The sequence below is a fragment of the Sorex fumeus genome, unplaced genomic scaffold, assembly GCF_029834395.1.
Source record: "Sorex fumeus unplaced genomic scaffold, SorFum_2.1 ptg000034l, whole genome shotgun sequence".
In the NCBI taxonomy this organism is placed as follows: Eukaryota; Metazoa; Chordata; class Mammalia; order Eulipotyphla; family Soricidae; genus Sorex; species Sorex fumeus.
The window spans coordinates 43,499,414-43,520,320 of record NW_026606091.1 but is presented as its reverse complement, the minus strand read 5'-3'; positions in this window follow the sequence as shown (position 1 = coordinate 43,520,320).

The window sequence follows — 20,907 nt, the reverse complement described above, 5'->3', positions numbered from 1 at the left end:
ATCTGATATACCCTTCATCTTGGCAAAGAAGCTCTTTATATACGGCTGCTTCCCATTTCCCACTTGAAAATGTCTCTCTGGGCTACAGAAGTTAGGAATGAAAATTGCAGATCTTTTAGCATTTTACAGTTTACCTGCCCCGATAGATTTCCTTCCAAACTGGTTTCCTCACTTCTCAAAGGAGCACTCTCCCCTGTGGACTTAGCAGAGTGTCCTTGCGTGCCAAAGCCCGTGGAAACAGTGTGGTGACAGACTCTTTTCCACCCACCTGCGCAGGAGGTGAGTAATGCATGAGGTTGGTCGCAGGGGAGTGGCCCAATCCCAACTGAACTGGAACTCAAGGGAAAGAGAGCCCCGTCTGGATTGCACCATGGCCAGGGTAATCAGGGCCACGACTGTGTTGTCTAGTGCTTCCAGGGGCACTTGCTGTAGAGTTGGACCAACACTGCAAGTTGGTGTTATACAGTGGAAGAAGGCTCTCAAGAAGCTTCTTCTTTGGTCCTGTGTCCCAGCAGGAATAGTTCCATAAAAGGGAGTGAAAAAAGTTAGACTCTGAAAGAACATGAGGGTACAGGCTGAGTCCAATGCTTGACACCTCTCTTATATTAAGGAGGTTAGTAATTGGAACTTCTTGGGGAGCAGACTGGTTCCTGCAGCCACAACACTGATGTTTACTTTCCCTTCCTGTCCTCAGGGATATTGACTGATGAAGGGCCAGATCAGCATTCTAATATAGCTTTAGGAGCAGAACCCTCTGCACGAGCAGGGTTCAGCTCCAGAATATTCGCATGTGACCTAGTATGTCTTCTCTCATGCAAGATTCTAGAGCTCTTTCAACGCATGAAGAAAATGTTTAAGTCTCTGTAGCTTGCTTCCACCTTTACCTGATACTCTCTGTATCCAAGGAGACATTATATTGCTTTCGTCTGTTAATGCCAGACAAGTGTCCTCTCCTTGTTCTGTTCCTCCACTTTTTTGAATCTACTTCTGATATGGAGAATGATTAGTTCCTTTCTTTCCTTTTATTTATATTTTATTTATTTTATTTATTTATTTTATATGTGTTTGTCTAAGTACAAAATAGTTAATTTTGAGTATAAAAATGTATGAGTAAACGGAGAATATAAAATCCGAGGAAAAAATTCCCGTTCAACCCACTGAAAGATATTTTGCCATTCACATTTCCTTCCAATTATTTTTCCATGCACACATAAATATATGCTGAAATAAAGATTTATATAAAACTTTGTATTCTGCCTTTTACTAAATGATGTCATATCTCCCTGATGTAATCAGTTATTTTTTTTAAATGATTAAAATATATTAGGTACTGGATGATATTTATTAAAGAAAAGTAGGGAAATAAAGATACACAAATGATAAAAACACAATCTCAAGAATCAGTGTTAAACACTATTAGACTTTTAGGGTTTGTCTTAGGTATTTTTTTCCTATGAGCAATTGAATCTTTAAAAATGTACACACAGCTATAAATGATCAAAGAAAATTCAAGCACTCCAGAGGATATATAATCATGAACCTTCCCCTCCATTCCTTGATAGACCACCTATGTGATAGATAACCGCTATTGATATTTATTTGAGATCCTTTGAAGAACCAGAGGTATGTGAAAGCATATCATGCCTATAGCTGTTTATATTTTTATTTCTAGTAAACAGATCATACTCTTTTTGCTTGCTTGCTTTTGGACCACACCCAGCAGTGCTCAGGACTTACTCTGGCTCTGGGCTCAGGGATCACTCCTGGCTCAGAGAAACATATAGTGTGCTGGGGGTTGAATCTGGGTAGGATGAATACAAGGCAAGTTCTCTACCCACTGTACCATCACTTAGGAACACAATTATACTCTTTATGCTGCCTATTCTACCTTTGTTTCCAACTAAATGTCACAGATAATGTCCATGTAAGCATATATAGATCTATTCTTTTTAGTGCTGTATGTCGTGGCTATCCAGAATTCAATCACTTAGCTGTTTTATTTGAAATCTTTGTTGTTTCAAAAATGTTTAAATTTGCTATCATCTTAATGTAGTAATAAACATTCTGTACACATTTTGTAGGGATTCCAAGTGATTTTTACAGGGCCTGGTGCTTCTGTAGCTCTGCAAAAACACTTTCCAGTTACCTTAGTGTAGCAGAGATGTAAGAACTAGAGTGGAAGCTGAGCTAAATAATGGCAGACTCCTCTCAGATTCCAGATTTTTAAAACTCTGTGCCCGAAGTGGATTATTCACATAGCCACAAAATGAAATAGTACCAGGGAGGAGTGGTGACATTACATATTTTAAAACTTATAGTCCCCCCCCCCCCCATAGGTGATGCCTTTGCTACAAAATTTTAAAGGTACAGGGGCTAGAAAGATAGTAGAAGGAGGCAAGGCACTTGTCTTACATGCAGTTGACAGTTGTTGGATCCCCAGCACCATATATGGTCAACAAAACACCATCAGGTGTGATCCCAGAGCACAGAGCCAGAAGTAGTCCCCAAGCACAGCTTGGTATGGCCCCAAACACCCCATGAAAAACTCAAATTTGAAAGGTACATACTCCCTGAACAATAAATTTCTTTTTTCACTCTTTTATTTGCTTAGCTACCCTATCCCTTTCTACAGCAGTGATCATTTTTACCAGTTTTCTTTATGTGCAAACATATATTGTCTTTCTTTTTTCCTGTTCTTTTTTATACCTTACTTTTTTTGTACCTGAAAATAGAGATATTATATTAGTCAAGAGGGGCTGGCAAAACTTAAAAAGTAACAGTGTATGGATATATTGTCATATAATTAAAGTTTTCTGTTGGCATTGTTTCAAAAATTTTGCTAGCGGAAGTAATATTGAGGTGAATGCATCTCATTTCAAACAAGTGGGATAGATTGTTAGACATCAAATTGCTGGATGAAAGGACAAATGCATTTTGCCTTTGTTGGTGGGGTGTGGGGGTTTGGAGGCTCCCAGCAGTGTTTGGAAGATGGAGGGACCATTCCCTGGGCCGCTACTTGGTTCCATTTTGATGGATACTGGGTGTAGAATTGCTCTCCGTGTCTGTTTCAGCAATCCACCTACCCTCTAAGGGATGCTTCTTTCTCCACACTGGCTCACCCAGTATTTTCGAATCTTTAGATCTTTGTCAAATGAGAGATGATACGTGATCTCTCATTGTGGTTTAATTTGCATATTTTACTATGAGTGATAGGACTGGCTCCTCATATTCTTTCTTATAAGATCAAAGAAATTAATCTTTTATCTGATTGCAAAATATCTATGTTTTATAAACATTTATCCCATATTATTTTGGATAGCAGCATTTTGGTAAGTATGGATGGTCACAATGTACCCCTCAAATGTATAAGTATTCATACTGTTGTGAAACAATATTACTGAAGTAAAATAAATTAAAAAGAGAAATTTAAAAAGATAAGACAAAATAATGCATAATTTCATTTGTCTTTTTTTTACTTTGTCTCTGAGAGAAACCCTCTCCAATGTTTAAAATTTAAAGATTAATTTTTCATTTTATCTCTAGTAAATTTTAATTTTATTCTTTTACATTTAAATCTCTGATACTTCCAGAATTTACTTTCATGTAAGATGTGCTATGGATTTGATTTGATTTTTCTTTCCAGATGGTTTTGCAGATAACAAAACATCATTTATCAAATTATTTTTCTTCTTCCATTGATTTAAAATGCTGAAGTTTATATTTTTGAACATCTGTTCATACTTATTTTTATTTCATTGATTTTTCTGTTCTTGGGCCTTCATCATGCTATTTTAATTCTTGACGATTTTAAGTAGGTTAAATATCTAGGAAGTCGGGTCCCCACTGATTCTTCCTCTTTTTTGTTTCCTGGCTTTGGGATCATACCAGGAACTGCTCAGGGATTATGTCTAGCTCTGCTTGCAGAACCCCTGGCAGTACTTGAGAGACTACTTGAGGTGCCAGGATTAACTGGGGTCTGTGGCATGCCAGGCAGATTCCTTAAGTTACCCTGTACTATCTCTTCAGCTTCAGTTTGTTTTTTTCTTTCTTCTCTTCCCCAACCCCAAACACTTAAAAAATTAATCTTACCTGTTTTTTTCCTATGTAAACTTTAGATATGCTTGTCTGTGCTTGCCTGGTTGAAAAAAAAAAAAGAAACAACACTGGTATTTTTATTGGAACTGTGTTAGATTTATAGATTAATTTAAGAGAGCTGATGTTTTTATGATATTGAGTATTCTTATCAAAGAACACAGCATGCTTTCCATTTGTTTACTTTGTGTTTGTCTCTGAGTAGCATTTAAATTTTCTGTATTTAGATCTTGCTGATCATTTTCTTCATCTAGGTTTGGTTTTTTTCCTTTGTATCTTATCTGCTTTGTGTTGTAAATGTTTAAAAATGTTACTTGACCGTTGTCTGAATAGATGAAAACTATTGACTTCAGTATCTTAATTTTGTACCTATTTATCTTAATGTATTCTCTCATTTTAAACATTTGTTAATCCCCTTTCCTATGTTTTCTCAGCAAATAATAGTATTACCTATCAGTGCTCATGCTTTTATTGCTTCTTTTCAAACTTTTATATTTATTGCTTTAAAAAATATCTTATCTAGTGTAAGGTTAGTAGTTTCAGAATAAGTGTAAATATTAATGTTGACCAAGAACTTCCATCTGTCACTTATGACTTTCATTAGAAATGCTTCCACTCTTTCCCTGATAAGCATGATATAGTTTTGGTAGAAATGTGTATTCTCTAGTATTGAATAAGTAATATTCTGTCTTTAGTTTAAAATATTTAAAAATAACAGGAAGAGTTTTCGAACGTCTCTTTAGCATTTATAAGGATTGACATGATTTTAATTTTTTGACTTACAATGGTGCATGATTTGAAAATGTGTTTGAAATCATCTTAATACTAATATGTGGATGATTTCACCTACAAACCACAGAGCTATTTGCATTAAACTCCAAGGTTGCTTTCTTTGAGTCATGGAAGGCAGATTATCCAGGGTTATGTATTAATGCTGATATTGTTCTTAACTCTCTCTGGTCCACGAGTTTCTAATGATCCTAAATTAGGCCCGCAGGTCAAGCCACACGGAAAGGTTTTCCTAATCATGTCTGATTTTTCCTTGTACAGTAACTCATTTTCTGTGGCCCTTTGCCAACCTTTTCCTCTTCACTGCTCAGTGAGGAAGAAGTAGAGAGTGCGGAGCTTGGAGCTTGCGTTTGATAGCCCAACACTGCAGGGTTCTCTTCAGGCTGGCTAACAGGAGACACTCAGTGTCAGTGTCGTTCTTCATATACACAGGTGCCTGTTGAGCTGATGCCTCACCCCGTAGTCAGCAGTAGCCGGTCTCCCAACACTACCGAGGGTGGATGGGCCCTCACAGATTCTGGGAACCATAGACTAATGACATGGATTCAGCTAGGCTGGCTGGATCTGCGTCCTCAGCGGTTTCTCCTAGTGCCGAGTCAGCCCAGGCTCTGATCTTTCTCGAGGTCTCTGCTTTTCTAGTACAGAGGAGTCATGTCTCCTCAAGCCCTTTTATCATCCCATCTCAGGAGAGACCTGGGGCCATAGTGGTTTTCCAGAGGCTGCAAAAATTTCACCCTGGGAAGTCTTGTTCTTGCCATGGGACAGCGTCAATTTAGGATAATTTGACAAAGAGTCTTCATTTCTACAGAGCAGTTTAATATCACTGAAGAAGATGGTAGAAAGATAAATGGGGCTACCATGGCTTATGTAACTGGACCAGAGTCTGTTCAATGAACACTGGGTACTATATTTCCCCTTGTTTCCTTCTTTGGGATTTCAGGGTGATCTTTCTTTTTTTTTCAAGGTGATCGTTCTAGAACATCAACCCAATAATGCCAAACCTCTGCTTAAATATCTTCTCTTTGCTCTTAGAAGAGATTTCAGAGTTAATTCAATACATAAAAATGGCCGGAGTTTGATTTTTAATCATAGTGTCTGCCTTACTGTTCCCTGCTCTCCTCTCATAGCTAACAGCACCTTGTTGTCTAAACACCATGTCACCTTTCTAATTTCTCTACCATTGGATGAACTGTCTTACCCATACAGAAAATCTTCTCTCATTTCTTTGATGATTTTCTGCTCATTATGACGGGTCAATTGTGCCTTGTCTGACATGTTTTCCTCACATTTGGTCCTTCTCCTCTCTTTAAACCATGGTTATCTTGCTCTCAGCAATTTTGCTACAAATCATCTGATAGTTTTCAAATTTGGATAGACAAAAACCTCCCTTTCTACCTTGTATGTTTTGTGATATGTAAAATATGTTGTCACAGCGGAACCCACCCAAGATTCATGATTATTAAATATACCTATATTGGGACTGTATGTTCAAAATTTATTTTATTGTTAATCAGAACCATAAAAGTTAGCACTATTATAACCATGTTATCTCAGCAATAAAAAATTAAAAAATAAGCCAGAGAGACAGTACAGGGTTAGAACATTTACCTTACATATGACAGACCTTTGTTCAAATTTCGTACCACATATGGTCCCCCGAACACATTCAGGAGAGATCCCTGAGAACCACTGAGTGTAACCGCCACAAAATTAAATATTTTAAAAAGTAAATAAAGCTTTTTTTTTATTTATATGAGCTTACCTATGGAAAGTGAAAACAGGTCTTTGCTGAGATAAACACTGGATGGCACGAACTCTGTCTTACTTGTAGGAGTTTAAAAATATAAATGACCTTCATATAAGTAAAAGGATGACCAATACTTTAAATGAGATACAAACAAGATGCATATGTTGAAAGAATGGGAACATAATTGTGAGTTAGTTTAGGAATCAGAGAATCTAGATTCAAATGAGGTCCTTAAGACGAATTCAAAATTCTTGCCATACTATCTTGAGTGTTTTTCTCTTCTTCATGGACCAGGCAGGCGTGTTTTTTCCCCATAAAGATCCAGATATTAAGTATTTAGCTTTACAGGTCACATGGCTTCTGCAATGACTCAACAGCTTGACTCTGCCACAGTCAAGACAGTATATAAATAAATGTGTGTGGCTCTTTTTACAATAAAACTTTATGTATTGAAAAAATAGTAACTGTCTGATTGACCTGGGTACCATAGTGTGCCAACACCAAGGTCAATATTCCCAGCTCGCACAATCATTGTGTCATATGAACTACCTTGTAATCTGCTTCGCCTATGGTTGGTGGTTAGTTGTTTGTAAGATAAAAAAATCTCAACGATGATTAGTTCTGATTTGATGTCTTGAAAGAAAGAAGTTGAAATTGTGTGATCCGTGTGCCCAAAAAAAGGGAAGATGAGAGGAAGTAGAGAGGAAGCATTTGGGAACATTCATCTGAAAAAGAGCCTATGCAAAAACCTTCATATTCTTTTTGGGTCTTTATGTAAGGACACTGGTAAAGGCCCTCATATTTGTTTGGTTTTTTTAGGGGACCCTGGAAAGTGTGATAGCTTTTACTGGGTGCTGGCATGGCAGGTACTGCAGAGGCCAAACTCTTTTGCATCTTCATGGTGAAATGGAGACAACAGCACAGAAGCCCCTCCTCCTGTACTGAGCACCAGAGAAATTGTTTGTCAAGCCCTCCATGCTTGGCTGTGTCCTGTGACCTGCTAAGTGATGTCATTTGATCCTAATCTCCGCTAATGATCTGATTCCAAAACTATTGGCTACTCTATTTTGCTCAGTTGAATTTCCTTCTAGTCTACATGTTTAGGACGATCCGCTCCTCATTCTGAGTTTTTACCTACCGGAGTACTTCTTACTTAATCTTACTGGATAAAAACTAGTGACCCTCTATTTTCTGAAACTGGGGAGACATAGGTTTTGTGGCAGGGAGTTTTCAGGGTGTCATCTGTGGAGCACCTGAAAGGATTCACCTGGAACTGCCTATAAGAATGGGAATTCTGGGCCAGAGAGGTAGTCTAGCAGGTAAAACGCTTCCCTTCATGTGGCTGACCAGAGTTTGATTATCAGCACCACAGCAGGTCTCCTGTGCTGTGCCACAGACCACTGAACACTGATGCAGGAATAATCCCTGAGCATTGATCCGGTAGTAAGCCCTGAGCTAGGAGTAAGCCACAAACACAGCTACATTTGGCAATAAAACAAATCAAAACAAAAAGTGTGTGTATGACAGGGGCAGGGGGGAGTTCCTGGATTCCACTAAGAACTCAGAGTCAGAGTCTCTTCTCTGAGATATATTCTAAACTAACTTCTAGGTGATTCTTCCTGATTCCATAATCGGAAACTGGCTGTAGTTCCAACTAAAACATGGTATTTTTTTGGTAGGGTGCAAGACACCATCCAGTCACTGCTGAGTGCGCCTCGGGTCATTCTTGGTGACTCTTGGCTAGCCAGACAAGTGATTTGGTATGAGGACCCAAGGATTTATTGCTACTCAACTCCGGTGGTACCAGAGGGGACCATTTGGGGACTGCTTGGGGACCATTAGTGCCACCCCTGGCAGGACTAGGGGGACCTCCAGGGTTATACCTGGTGACACTCAAGCTGGTGTCAAGCCTTGCAGGTAACTTAACCTTTACACCGTTTCCTTAACCATATGTTTAATAATTGCGTATATTAGCTTTAGTCACTGTGGATGTTTGCCACAAATTTGCACGGGACCGGTTTCCTGGTCCGTAGAAGGAAGGGTTATGCTGTCTTTCAAATGAGTAAACTGAAACATCAGGAAGGGGAATGATGCTTCCACGGCCTCAGAAATGGCATGTTTCTGAGCCAGACTTCATGTTCTCAATCCTGCACAGAGATTGTTGTTTCTCAGTTTGGGCTTAAGTCCAATTCCACCCCGGAGTTTTTTGTCCAAATAATATCAAGGACTTGGAGATACCCTGGTCGGAGAAATCACAGAACATTTTGCAAGTCAGGAGAGTCCAAATAATAAAATGACTTGGGATTCTGGCACCTCATTAAATCTCTCAGCTGAAGAGAGAGCTGAAGATTTTTACACTAACATGTTCTCGGTGAGAAACACCTCTGGTGAAATCAAAACAACCACTAGATGGCAGTATATGAACATTTACAGGGAAATAAATGTTCCTCCTTCACCCACCCCCCCAACCCCCCCTTTGTTTTCAATACCTGGGATGGCCTTAATGAAAGCTTTGGCAGGGACATCCTGATGAGGCTAAACTTTCTAGAAAATGAATGAGCTTTGCACTGCCACCTGAGACGGGATAGCCAAGTGTTGATTCAGTGAGAAGCTTGATCAGTGGATCTCTGCCCCATTGACACATTAGAATTATTTTACATTCTTTTTTTTAACTTCATAAATGGGACCCAGGTGTCAATTGTCAATATGCTACGTGTGTGTGTGTGTGTGTGTGTGTGTGTGTGATCCCAGTATGTACTCTCAGGGTCAAAACTCTGTGTTAGGTGGAGGCCTTCCTCCCGTGGGTTGCAAGAACCGAGTCAAAACAACGCGATGTTGGCAACTGATGGTATTCCAGGTGGGGACCCTTGTGGTTGCAAAAATACACGTGACACTGAAACTTGGTTTCTCCATGCAAAATGCTACAGTCTCAAGGGGGACAAGGTTTAATATCCCTGATACAATCCAGACATGTGATAAGGAATGCCTCAGTGCACCCTCCTCCCCGCCCCCCCCCCCCCCCCCCCACGCATGTTTTTAAGTTAGCTATATGATTATTTCACAGCTCACTTTCTTCACTGGGCTTTGAGGTGATTCCTCACAGAGAATAAATAACGTGAGAGATGAGATTGGTGTTTCTGAGGAGCCACAGAGAGAGCTGAGCTCAGCCAGGCCGTGTGTTTACTGTTTTCCTGTGTACCCAGAGGCAATCTAGCTATTTTGGAGAGGGAGAGGCAGTAAGGCATTTGCCTAGAATAGGCACTAGGCATTTCAGGCAGGACTGCTCTCATTTGCCTAGGGGTAGTATTTTAGCTCATTGAAGAGCAAATTAGCTGTTGAGCTTTAAGGAGCAGACCCAGTTCCTGTGTGCTAGTTTTTGGAAGTGTAACTGGTGGCAGATGAGACTATCTGTAAACCACCCTCCAGAAACCCTCTCCTCCCACACCCACACTCCTCTCCCCATCTCTGTACCCCCAGATGACCCGTAGGAGGGAGCTTCATGATATCTCTCATTCATGGGAGACCTGATTTAGGAACGTAGAGAAATCAGAAGTGAGCAACTTGCGAGTTCTGATCTGCAGCACTTTTTTTTTTCTTTTTTGCTCTTTGGGTCATACCTGGCAATGCACAGGGGTTACTCCTGGCTCTGCACTCAGGAGTTACTCCTGGCGGTGCTCAGGGGACCATATGGGATGCTGGGAATCGAACCCAGGTCGGCTGCGTGCAAGGCAAATGCCCTACCCGCTGTGCTATCTCTCCAGCCCCTGCAGCACTTTTTTATGTGTAAGAAAGACCCGAGGAACACAGACTAGATCTCAGTCATCTCATTTTAAAACCTGGCACTAAGCCTGGTACAGAGTAGGTGTGAGTAAATGTTTGTAAATTTTCTGCAGTTTTAAATATTTTGCTTTGGTAATCTGATATTAAAATATTAAGATCATAGCATCAGAAACAGCTTTGAAGTTCTTTGTATCTTACAGATACAGAAAAGTATAACTAGATGGTGCTTCCCTCTTTGTGTTGGCTGCTAGGGACTGCTGAGGCCCATCATTAGCAATTAACTAAGAATTTTTGGTGCATATGTGACTATGCGAACCATTAGATGCGTATATAAGAATATATAATATTTTAAAGATTATATTATCATACAATGGACCTTGAGAACTTGTTTGGAGGTTCTAGCAGGGGGGCGCAGCTACTCATATACCCTCTGTCTCTATTTGGGGAAGGCCATGCTCTTGGACCAAGCGCACAGCTTCTGGAGGGACACACATCGAGCGGTGAGGGAGGAAGGGGACACCCGCCTAGCCAGCCAGATCAGCCGAATCAACCCTGGGGATCAACGGGGTGACAGATGTTGCAGCCAGATCGCCCTCACATAGCACATCGGGTAAGGCCTTTGCCTGGCACGGAGCCAACATGGCCAACCCGAGTTCGATTCCTCTGCCCCTCTCGGAGATCCCGGCAAGCTACTGAGAGTATCTTGCCCACACAGCAAAGCCTGGCAAGCTCCCAGTGATGTATTTGATATGCCAAACACAGTAACAACAAAGTCTCACGATGGAGACGTTACTGGGCCTGCTAGAGAAAATCGATGAACAGCGGGAGGACAGTGACAGTGATATTATCATACACAGTTCTAAGATACCAGATTTTGCTTTATTTTTTTAAGTCATAATTGAAGCTTATCATACTGAATTGTTAATGCAAGATGGCTCAAATTTCCGTAGAACAAGGAGTGAAACAGTCATTCAAACTTTCATTTAGGACATTATTTAATAATTAAAACCCCTTTAATTTGGGTACCAGAATGATTGTCCAGTAGGTAGGACATTTGAGTTGTGTACAGCCTACCCAGGTTCAATCTCCTGGCATTACATATGGTCCCCTGAGCACTGCCAGGTTTAATTCCTCAGTGCAGAGCAAGAATAAACCCTGATTATCACAGAATGTGATGTCCCACAAAAGTCTTTGATTTAGGCAATATTTAGGACAATTCCTGGTACATAGTAGAAATTCAGATATTTAATGAATACATGATTGCTGTTATTTTCTAAATCTTAAGATTGAACTTAATGTTTAATTTTTTTCTTACTGCTAAGATTGAACTTAATTTTCAATTTTTTTCTTGTTGCAGTAATGTCTTTATTGCATCACAGAGCAACATTTATTCTTTTTTAATTTTATTGTAGCAGTGATAACATGGCTACCATAGTGGTAAAAATATTTTGAGCCTCTCAGAGGCACAAAAGAGACTCAGGGAGACTTAAGGACCATTTCTGGTGATAACTTGGTCCAGCTCCATCTGCCTGACAATGCAGTGATGTTTGGGAGCCACGAGGGCTACCTCAGAGATACCAAAAGGGTCACGAGTTGCTGGAATTGAACTCTGGACCTCACATATGCTAGGCGTGCATTCTATCCCTTTGAGATATATACCTGGGTCTTGAACTCAGTGCGTAAGCAAATTTATCAGTCAACCTGAGCATCACAGTGACTCAATATAAACCAGAAAAAAATCGGAAAATCTCTGGGAAATAGAGCTAGGAAGACAGAGAAACCTGCCTGAAACCACACAGAAATCCAGTAACTCTAAATTAAAGCACTGTTGTTTTAACTTTTGATCTATAGATTATATTCTACTCGCTCAAAAACTCTCTTTCTAATCTTTCAGGAGAGATACCAGTCTGTCATAAGTATCCTCAAAAATAAAACAAAAGTTTGCTCATCTAGCTGTCCCACAGGGAAAATGGATGATAAAGTGAGAAGGCAATATTTCCCATGTTGATGCCATCAATTATTCTGTTTATTGTTTTTCCTTTGGCCAAGTCAATGACAGCTTATTTGGTGACCCTATGATGTGATTTCCTTTCTGAGCTTCACAAGGAGAAAAAGTCAGGCAATGCTGGTAGTCCCCAATCAGCGGTCTCCTGGGAGGCTGAGAAAGGATAGTTTTTCTGACAGTGTTTATCCTGGACAGAAGCCAGAGGGGGTGCCTGTCGGCTTGAAGCATGAGCTGGCTCGTCTTGTCAAACATCTTTGTCCAAAACATGGTCAAGCAAGAAGTAAGGCAGCTGAGTTTTGATGGAAATTTATCTCTCATTTATTTATTTACTCACTGTTCCTATGGAGAGCAAAAGAAGTCATAGTCATATTTATAAGCCCAAGTTGTCTACGTTTCCAACATTTCCCCAACTACTTGCTGTCAACTCTACCATTTTCACCTTAGATCCATGATGGAAAGGCCAGACCAGCAGATAAAATTTTTATGCCTCCCTATGTATTTTTTATAAGCATGGTGAGATGTGTATAACTTGTGATACGAGATTTACTCATATTCTCCTTGTCCATTTTTATTGGTATTCCATCAATTAAAGGCATACCATCTGCCTACTAAAAAAAAAAACAGTTTGGATCATCATCGGTAGTAGTTTCTTTTTAGTCGTATTCTGTAAATGAGGCCCTAAGTAATTTATTATTCCAAATAACTGTAGCAGATGTCTTGCCTTTATATCTTCATTCATGTTTTCCCTTCTGTCTACCTTGTCCTTTCTGACCACACTGGGAATTGTGGCTCATATGATGTAATACTCATCATATTCTTGGTCTTCTCAAGGATAATTTACGGTTCTCTTAGGTGTGCTTCTGCAATGGACCCATCTTTATGTGGGTAGAGGGCAGGGACCATCTCAGCTTTATCTGTGAATCTCCCTGGCCTATTCAGGGCAAAGGTTTGTCGTGGATGCTCACATACGCATTTACTCATCCTGTTGTTGATTCATTGCGGTTGTTCCTGTTGTCTTACTCAGCTGTCTTGCCTTCCCCTAGAGAAGCGGACTCTGCAGAAATCCTGACCAGAAAGCAATCTGATGTGCTAGTCAGAGCAGCTCACCTGTTGGCTCACTAGTGTGAACGTGGTGTGACAATCACACAGCCCACAGGCCTGGGCTTTGTTCATCAGTACAGTAGTATCTCCTGAGTCATGCTTGGCCAATTATGACCTGAACCAGAGTCCAGGGAGGAAGCAAGCCCAGCTCTGATTTATAACATCCTGGAGAGGGAGCTACTGGTTTCTAATCTTGAACTTCTACACCTGGCCTTAGAGGTTGACCAACAGTACCACTGTACTATCATTTTCTGGCTCTGGAAATTCAGATTTTTAATTTAAATTTTAAATTTTAAATTTTAATTTTAAGTTATTTAAAATTCACAGAGCACTTATTTCCGGACTCACAGAAAAACTCAGGAAGTTTCGATTTTCCATTTTTCCCTGTCTCCATTTTAGTCTTTCAATTAGTATTAGAATTCTGAGGATGGAGGGATAAATAGTGGGTGAGGTGCTTTCCTTGCATATTGACAATCCCAGCTCAATATCTAGCACTGCCAGAAGAGATTCCTGAGCACAAAGACATGAGTTAGTCCCGAGCACTTCTAGGTGTGACCAAAACCCCAGAATGAAATAGAATTCTGAGATAGATTCATCTTCCTTAATTTCTCCGCTCGTTTTAGGCTCAGTTCTTTATAATTTGTGGTAGGAGGCAGTTGCAATACATAATTTAAACAAAGTGTTTATTATCTATGGATTTGTGATCCATTCATCAGAGAGGTTGACCAGAGGTGGATCCTGATTTGTGCAAAGCTATCTACCCATTTACTTATCTATTTATCTTCTTTTTCTTTTTTTATTCGAAGTGCCGTGATTGCAATACTGTTAATGGCAGGGTTTCACATGTAGAACACTACACCCTCTACCAGTGTCATTTCCTTCCACTATTATTTACTCAACTTCTTGAGACATCTTTGACTTTGGAGATAAACAGCATTTGTTAGCATCTCCCATATTAAACTTCTCATGAAGTCAAAGACCTTCTGATATTTGTTTGTCTAGGATTTGGGTTGATGTACGCACAATTTCTTTTCTTTATTTCCTGTTCCTTTCATTTTTGTTTCTTGATTCTCCATTCTTCTCTCTCTCTTTTTCTTTATAATTAAAATATTATAGTTTAGGAAACATGATAATAGTAGTTTTAATGTTTATGGTATTGACGTGCAAAGTGATTATATCCTATTATTACCAGGTGCCTTCCACCACTGTTCCTATCTAACCTCTAGAGCAGTGCACTCACAGATTCAATAGATTCCTGCTTTGAATTTTCTAGCAAAGATTCAAGGGAATGAGAAGGAAAGGCTAGATTTTTGTTTTTGTATGGGTTCCCAAGCTGTGCTCAGCCTTGCTATGCAATCTTGATGGTTCAGTGCCTGATATAGAAGTGTTGAGTGTTATATGGCCACTTCAGTGGTTTTTAGGGACAACATGGTGCTGGGGATTCAGCTGAGTCTCACACACCAAAGGCATGTGACATACCACTTGGGTTATCTCCCTAAGCATGTGCTTTACCACCTGAACTATATTCCAGACCCAGATTCCTTTCTTCTTATTTTGTTAACTTTGAGGTTCAGATACTTGAGAGGTTTCTTAACTGTTTAGTATTTTATACTCTTTTTATTTGGCGCAGGTGTGAGGGCTTCCCATGCAGTGCTCAGGAGACTCGAGGTCCTCTCCTAGTGATAGCATACTGAGCAGGCAGTTTAATTCAAGGGTCTGCAGAGATAGTGAAATTTGGGCCCTGCAGTGCTAGGGCCAGCCACCCCAGGGCTGCTTCTAGTCCTCCAGAGGCACCTCAGCAATGCTTGGGGACCTGTAGTGCTTTCCCCTGAGATCCCTGGAGGGGCATATAGGGTTAGGGGTTCAGGCAAAGCATGAACCTTAACACCTGTACCATCTATCCTTTTTATCCTCCTTGTGTATGAATGGAGGGAAGAAATAACTCTGGGGATCTCCAAAACCCCCTTTCCTTAGCTCTAGCCTAACCCCATCTCTGTTGGCTGGCTGGACTATCATAGCTCATACAAGCCATTTGTGAGGTGAAGTTTGGCACCTCTCTTCATTCACCTCTCTACTAACAATAGTGGTAGAGGTTCTGCTAGGTTGGGTTGAGAAGGGCCCTGTGATCTTTCCCTGACTGGGTTGGGGGTTCAGGCTGTTTAGCAGTGTTCTCAAATCACCAGGGGTGCTTCATCTATTTTATTAATGACCTTGCTTCTGAATCACAATCACAAATCAAATCATCCTGTTAATCGTCGATTGCCTCGAGCAGGCCCCAGTATCGTCTCCTTCATCCTAGCCCTGAGATTATATTCAAGGCTCTTTAGGAGAATGAGACCCATCATTGTTACTGGGGCTCAGTTCATGAAAATGGGTGTCTTGAATTATTACTTGGTAAAATCACATTTCAAGTACAGCAGCTGAAGCGTGATGGGAAGGAGTGGTATGCTGGGCTGAGACTGATTGTTTTGTTAATCCAACTTTGCTCTCTATATGCTCCCAAGGCAATTCCACATGCATGATTTTATTTGAATTTTTGCATCTTACATTTGAATAGATAATTTTAAGTTATTGCTTGTACTTGGCTAGTTCATAGAAAAATGTTTCAAGAAGCTAGTAGCTTACCAAAAAGTAAAGGTCTTGCAAGTCCCAACCCATTTTCTCTTTCAAAACTTTGCCCAGCTAGTAGGCCATTTGGATGCCATCTTTTCTATTTTTTCAATACTCACAAATACTTGTAGTCGTATTTCTTTTTTTGTTGTTCTTTAAATAGATTCATTTTAAAAACAGATATGTTTAGTAAGAAAACTTCATATAGGCAGTTGGGTTAGAGAAGGGACCACTATGACAAAGATAGTTGGAAATGATCATTCTGGATAAGAATTGCATCCTGAAAGTAGGCAAAGGAACACATACGATAAACTCTCAGTATCTGTACTGTAAGTAATAATGCCCAAAATGAAAGAGAGAGAGAGAGAGAGAGAGAGAGAGAGAGAGAGAGAGAGAGAAGGAAAGTACCTGCCAAAGAGACAGGTTTGGGGGAGGGAGGCGAGAAGGGGTATAGGAGTGAAACGGGACATTTGTAGTGGGAAATATACACTGGTGGAGGGATGGGTGTTGGAAGATTGTATAACTGAAACCAGATCATGAACAGCTTTGTAACTGTGTATCTCAGGGTGATTAAAAAAAAATCCCTTTATATTGCCATTAGCGATATTAGTAAAATAAACTAATATCACTTTCTATAACTTTAAAATAGCCATAAAAATAAAAAGAATGAAATTAAAACATGTTCTTTTGTTTTAGCTAAATATTGAATTTCCATTAAATTCAACTCTTGAAGACTTGTTTTCTCTGTGTTAAACAGGGGAATTTTAGCATGTTTTTAGAGAAGCATTGAAGTCTTACACCAGACTGAGACTTTATATAATCAAAGGTCTGATGGGGAACTGAAAAAGAAGTAATATTCCCAACATGCATATTAGCATTATTTAATAGTATGTCTATATAAATTCTCTCAAAGCTAATTGAATTACTGTTTCCCTTCCTGGGGAGAAACAAGGCAGAATACCATAATTAGATAATTAAGGAGTTAACATCCACTCTAATTTGGACAGTTCTGGTAGATTAAATGTCTATCAGCAGTTGTGCTAGTTCAGTTCCATAAATCAATATTTATTTATTCATCCATCTAATGGATGCCATTAATTCAATGCCATCTAATGAACACCCCACTCTGTGCTGACCATGCAAATGACGATTAAGCCACAGAAATCCCCTGTGTGTCATTAGCTTTAGTAACAGCATGCTCTTACAAGCCCTCCAATGTGCAGTATATCTCATGAAGCTTGGTTGAGGGTGGGAAGGGAAGGTGGCAAATGTGATGCCGTATGGACCCCAGTTGAAAAATGCTGCTCTATGTAGAAGAGAGCTTCCAGAACATGTAAGCAGGGACCTGAAATGCTCACACATGTATTTTTAGAGAGTTTATTCTGGTGACAGAGAGTAGAGCTACAAAGACAGTAGGATGTCAATACAGATGTCTTCTTGAGAATCTAGTCCCGGTTTCAGTTGAGCCATGAAAGTTCTGTTCCTTAATTCCCCCTGCCTGCGTAAAGAGTTTTAGTATTAGCACTATGGTCCGAATAGATGATGCTTAGAAGAGAATATGCTGCTTTGACATATTTATGCTGTGTACTTCTGTAGAATTATCTAGTAAAAATAACCTAGGGTTGTTTCAAGGGAGACTTAGAACAACAACAGCAATATGGATTTCCCAGCTAACCCTTTGATGAAGAGGTTAGCCTCCTTTTAACTTAGAATTATGTATGTTTAGGAATTAGTGGTGTATTTTGTGTAAGTTCATATACTCATAGATGTATGCAGAATATGGAGAGTCCACATTGTATGACAGAGCAGGGAAGTCTTTAAAATGTCCAGACTACTTCCACAGAGAACCTGAAATATTACACATGTCCTGGAGCACCGAAGATCCTTAGAACAGCAGCATAGGGATTTTGCATGAATCGTAGTTTCCCTTAAAGAAGCATTTGCATTGCTGACTAAAATTTTAGATTTCCTTTCATGTTTGAATTAACCCTTTTTGTCTACTTGACTTAAAAAAATATGTCTTTAATGAGATTGACCCAAGTTCGTTTCCTGACATTTACATTTGGTCTTCTGAGGACCACCAGGAGTAATCCCTGTGCCAAATATAAGCCCTGAACACCAATGGGTGTGGCTCTTCCCCATTTTTTTTAAGAAGAGAGAGAAGTGTGTTTTTAATGGAATAGATTAGAATATGGTCTCTTTTGATAAAAACATGATATATTTTATTTAATTTTATTTTGGGCTGGAGCGATAGCACAGCGGGTAGGGTGTGTTTGCCTTACACGCAGCCAACATAGTGACCCAAGTTTGATTTCTCCTCTCGGAGAGCCTGGCAAACTACTGAGAGTATCTCGACTGCACAGCAAAGCCTGGCAAGCTACCCGTGACGTATTCAATATGGCAAATACAGTAACAAGTCTCACAATGTTACTGGGCCCGCTCAAGTAAAATCGATGAACAACGGGAGGACCATGACTGTGACCATAAATTTTATTTTGAGATAAAGGTGATCATGTTTGTTTACATGTATTGGGTCAAGTAATTCTCAGTGGCTAAATCTGTCATGATCTCAGAGGACATGCAGTGCCAGGAATCTATCCTGAGCCTCCTGCATGTAGAACATGTGCTCCGTCTACAAGAGCTATCTCTCCATCCTGAACATGATGCATTTTCCAATGAACTGGGCACTTAATTAAATGCCATAATTTAAGATTTGACTGGTCCAGTTCTGTATATACCACTGGGGATGATTTACCTCACCCAAGACTCACTTTCTCCTTCATAAAATGAGATTGTTCATGTAACCAGGATGACAGCTAGCTTTCCCTTCATGTGCCAGCATTAGGGGCTTGAAAATAATTGCCCAGAGTATTGCTCATCACCATCATAAGGAAGTTTTACAAACATCATTTGCCCCCTAGGAACTGTTCCCACCTATAATTTTAATGCAATAAAAATATCATATATCTGTTTGTATACTGTGACTGCTTGAAAATCTACAAACAACTGTAGTATTTAAATGGTGGCTGGTTAAGAGTGGACACTGCAGTTAGGAACTGTGCAACCATGGTGATGTTCAAAATGAAACTGGACTGCTGGTGAGGCGTCAGAATAGGGAACAGGATGCCATCTTTGTAACATTTACAATTTGAACTGAGATTTCATTTCGAGTGTGCATATATACTATCTTTATCCCATCAAGCACAACATGTCTGGGTAGGGCGTTTGAAGGTTTTTTTTTTTAGGTTTTAAGTACAGGGTTTACTCCTGGCTCTATGAACAGGGATCACTGCTGGAAGTGCTCAAGGGTCTGTATCAGGGATTGAACCTGGCAGGGTCGGGTTAGCCACATGCAGGGTAAGTGCCTTAACATTTGTACTATCTCTTCAGTCTCTAAAAGTAATAGTTTTCTAAATGGCTGATCTATTGGATGTTAATTAGATGTTGATCCCTCAAAGTAATCAATTTAATAGTCATAAGGAGACAGGTCATATTTGTAAGAATATTATCTGTGATTCTTAATACTTCCTGGGTAATTAAGATGTTCTCCTAAGATATCTCCGCATGCCGTTCTAATGCATTAGAAATAATTCACTTTTGTTCTTGCAGATTTCTCAAGATAAGTTTGGGAGGAAGTTTTATCTGTTTCTTACTGAAATGGCAATCAGATGACTTGTCAAAAGAGCTGATGGTGCTCAGATTAAATCAAGCTCTTGAAGTTAAAGAGGTAATAAAGGGGCAAGACACTTGCCTTGCATTTAGCAGATCCCAGTTCAATTCCCTCGGTACCACATGTTGTCTCTCGAGCGCCATCAGGAGTGATCCCCGAGCCTTTATGGGCATGATTCCAATCCCACATTTCCCCAAACAAATCCCGACTCTGCTTGAGGAGACTGCCTAGGAATCACCCCTGAAATTTTCTGCGGGATAATTTATTGTGTTCAAATACTGCCTTAAGTCAAGAATTGTAATAAATTGGTGGTGGTAGAAAGATTACCACTCTTAAGGAACTTGTAGTTTTGTGGAGACTTCCTGTGGAAGTAATCGGCGCATCTGTACTTCATCTTGTGAGGATAAAATGAGGTCACATTTCTTTAACACCTCTAATGAATGGTTGATCATTTGTTAGCTTTGATGCCAACACGTACCCTCTTTGAAGCTTTCTCAGTTGGTTCTCATAGTTCCTTTTGATACTTGGTTAGGTCTAAATCTGTTTTAACTTTGTTGTCTTGAGGTAGAACATTTATTATTGCCGTCCAAAATGATTATCATGTGACCTGAGAAAAGTCTACTATAGGCTCCCGTCATTCTCTCTGCTATTGTTTCCTATTGTTTCACCCCTAAATAAAGAAAACTCTTTTTAATTCATTGCTGGTCATAGGTTGTAAAATATGAAAACAACATGCTGAATGTTTGAGATTATAGACTGAAGGTCCAAATTCATTCTTTATAGGCTCCTGAATGGGCATTTCTCATCCTACTTAAGAAGATCATTTTAATTTCATTATGGAAATCCCCCTAGCCTGAAATATATTCCTCCTAAACCTCAACTAAACAAGACCCAGAGTGAGATTTTATTCCCCTCTACCTTGCTTATTAATAAGACTTTCTCCTGTAGTCTTCCTGAGTTGCGTTAGGTTTCTCTCCTCTAGTAATTAAAGTATAGTAAAGATATTAATTTAGAGAAGATCTCTGCTGCTGAGTTCTTGGTTCCAAACAGATCATCAGACAAGGATAAAAAGCTTTACCATTATTTCACAAAATCTAGGTGGTTTTGAATAAC